The sequence below is a fragment of the Antrostomus carolinensis genome, unplaced genomic scaffold (assembly GCF_000700745.2).
Source record: "Antrostomus carolinensis isolate BGI_N321 unplaced genomic scaffold, ASM70074v2 scaffold15547, whole genome shotgun sequence".
NCBI classification, from domain to species: Eukaryota; Metazoa; Chordata; class Aves; order Caprimulgiformes; family Caprimulgidae; genus Antrostomus; species Antrostomus carolinensis.
The window spans coordinates 3,566-7,086 of NW_010329703.1; positions in this window are offsets into that span (position 1 = coordinate 3,566).

The window sequence follows — 3,521 nt, forward strand, 5'->3', positions numbered from 1 at the left end:
CCTGGCCACAAACACTTCCAGGGAGGAGCAGCCACAGCTTCTCTGCCCAACCTGGGACACTGGCTCACCCCCCTCACACCAAACAATTTCTTCCTCACATCTCAGCTCCATCTCCCCACTGACACTTTCAAGCCATCACCCCTTGACTGTTGGTCTGTCCAACCAAGGCCCAAGGGACAGGCCAAGAGGAAATGGGCTCCAGTTGTGACCAGGGCAGTTGAGATGGGATGTGAGGAAGAATTTCTTTGCTGCAAGGGTTCTGAGGCATTGGAAGGGGTTGCCCAGGGCAGTGGTGGAGTCCCCATCCCTGGAGGGATTGAAGAGTCGTGTAGACACAGTGCTGAGGGACATGGGTTAGTCACAGGGGACTGGTCAGTGTTGGACTCGATGATCTCAAAGGGCTTCTCTAATCCAGATGATTCTGGGACTCTGTGCTCCCTGCTTTTCTGGGTGTCTGCTGAGGTGAGAGGGGAGGTTGAGGACAGCGAGATGGGTGCTGTGCTGGGTGAGCTGGGGTGAGGGTTTGAAGCAGCTGGGTGCTGGGAATGCTCTGTACTGAGCTGTGCTGTGTCATGGCAACAGCTGTGTCCCTGCGGCTGCCGAGACTGAAACCTGCTCCCATCTACACCATAACACCACGGGGAAGCTCCACACACAGGTCTCCTCCCAACCACCAGCCGTGTGTGGCTTCTTCCACTCCACACCCAAGACTGTCCCTGCCTACGTGGCAGCGTGTGAAATGTGGGGACCATGTTGTGCCTCAAGCTTGGGGAGGTTTGACGCTGTCACCTCCATCTGTGTCACCACCAACAGTGACAGTTGCTGCACCAGTGAAGAAAAAAACCTGGAGGAGCTGAGCACTCGTGTGGGAATTCCACATCCTTCTTACCCCACCCCTGTAGATTCCCCAGTAAAACCAGTCCAGCTGCCAAACTGGTGTGAATGGGTCCTGGCCAAGGACCTGGGAGGATTTTTGCCCCAGTGAGGGGACAATTAGGAAGGATTTTTTTGCTTTCCAGTCTCTACATCTGCTGTTGAGTGTGGGGGGAAGCACAACCTGCCCTTCCCCTGCACCAACACCTCCAGCTTCAGGAGCTTTGGAGTTGACTTTTCTGACCCAAAGCTGGACCCAGGTGCAGTCCTAGGAAGGGCAGCATGTGAATGATGGGTACACAGGCATGGAGGGTTCCTCAGGTGGGATCCTGGAGCTCAAGGGATCTTTTTATCAGCACCTCTGGGAGTGGGAGACTTGGCAAACTGAGGTGCAGAGCTCATCTGCTGCAGCTCCTCTTTGCTCCTCCACAACACTGGAGGCTTTGAGCAACCTGGTCTAGTGGAAGGTGTCCCTGCTGCTGGCAGGGGGGTTGGAACTGGATGAGCTTTAAGGTCCCTTCCAATCCAAACCATTCTATGATTCTATGAAATACCCACCAGGATAAGGGTCTGGCCATGGAGAAGGTGGGTTCTGAGGTGGAGAGAAGATCACTGCAGCCTTCTCAGCAACCAGCCTTCATCTTCCTCACTTTCCTTTGTAGGAACACGCTGGAGGAAGTGACAAGCAGAAACAGCAGAGCCAAGCTGGACCCTGTCTACACGACTCTTCAATCCCTCCAGGGATGGGGACTCCACCACTGCCCTGGGCAACCCCTTCCAATGCCTCAGAACCCTTGCAGCAAAGAAATTCTTCCTCACATCCCATCTCAACTGCCCTGATGTGGGCCTGATCCCATCCCACGTCACGGTGACGCCGGTAGCACAGAGAGGACAGGGAACCAACCTGACTTGGCTTTTTAGAGAACTGGAGCTTGAGCAACAGCACGGTTTGTTCTCAGCTCAACTTCCCGGGTTTTGTTTGTTTTTTCCCCAAAATAACTTCAGCTTTTGTGTCCAGCTCTGACAGGGGACTGGAGTTATCCAAAATATCAAGTACTTGCAGCTGCTGTGGAAAGGGATGAAGCACAGAGGAGGGATCTTCTTCACTGTGAGGGGGGTCAGACACTGGAACAGGTTGCCCAAGGAAGTTGTGGATGCTCCTCCCTGGAAGTGTTTGTGGCCAGGTTGGATGAGGCTTTGAGCAACCTGGTCTAGTGGAAGGTGTCCCTGCTGCTGGCAGGGGGGTTGGGACTGGATGAGCTTTAAGGTCCCTTCCAACCCAAACCATTCTATGATTCTATGATCTTCCTTTAAATGTGATGCTGGAGAACTTGCCCTGAGTGGTGAGGGAACTTCTCCCAGAAATGTACACGTGGACCTTCAGGCAAGATTGGATGTGAGGAAGAATTTCTTTGCTGAAAGGGTTCTGAGGCATTGGAAGGGGTTGCCCAGGGCAGTGGTGGAGTCCCCATCCCTGGAGGGATTGAAGAGTCACAGACACAGTGCTGAGGGACATGGGTTAGTCATAGGGGACTGGTCAGTGTTGGGTTCATGGTTGGACTCGATGATCTTGAAGGGCTTTTCCCATCCAGGTAATTCTGGGACTCTGAGTGTTTGATCAGGTGTGACTGTGGGGATCTTGGCTTTGCTGGAACCAGATTTGCCTTTGGTGGGGAAGGTTGGGATGACTCCTGCCCCCAGGACAAATGCTGAGCTCCTCCAGATGGTCTCTCCTTCCCCACAGCATCACTGAGGCAACAGGCAGCTCACAGCTACACTGGACATGGATGTGTCCAACCTCTACTCTCCTGAGACCACAGAAAGGTCCTTCAAGACCCTTGTCTTCACTGAGGCAAGCTGTCCACAGAGCTTTCCTCTCTGGTTTAACCCCAGCGTGAGGTATCACAGCTGGGGACAGCGAGCAGGATGGAGACACAGGGCTGGGGAGATGTTTCTTGGCAGGGAGCAGATCCAGAGTGGTGCTTTGGATGTTGGCCAGGACAAGCTGTGCTCTGAGTTTCTCCTCCCTTGGCTGGGAGGGGACAAACCACAGCCCTTCCCTGAAGGTCCATCCCCCTAGTTCAAGCCCAGAAATGGGGAGTTACTTGGCTCATGTCCCATTCCTGGCTCCTCCTGCTCCCAGGAGGGATGAGACACTCACTGCAGCACCAGCTCCCCACTGCCTGCGTGCCAAGGCTGAGTGATCCAACCCTGGAACTGCTCTGATGCTGCTCCATGGACATCTCCACCCTTCTGGGACACCCACCAGTTGCAGTGCTGGGCTTGGCCATGGACTTGAATCACTTGCTGAGATGTGCAAGCATTGCTGTGTCCTTCTGAGGATAAATGGGGTGGATTTCGGGGTCTCCATCCTCACTGATCTCCATGGTTCCTTCTCAGCCCCTTGCTGGATGAGGCTTTGAGCAACCTGGTCTAGTGGAAGGTGTCCCTGCTGCTGGCAGGGGGGTTGGGACTGGAGGAGCTTTAAGGTCCCTTCCAACCCAAACCAGTCTGGGATTCTATAAAAACTCTCTAGAGACTTTCTAAGTTTCCTGGAGAAGGTTCAAATCTCACCTCGTTGGTGTCCCTACGAGTGGAAAGAGGCTCAGCCCATCAACTGGTCCCAGAAATCAATGATGGTTCATGAT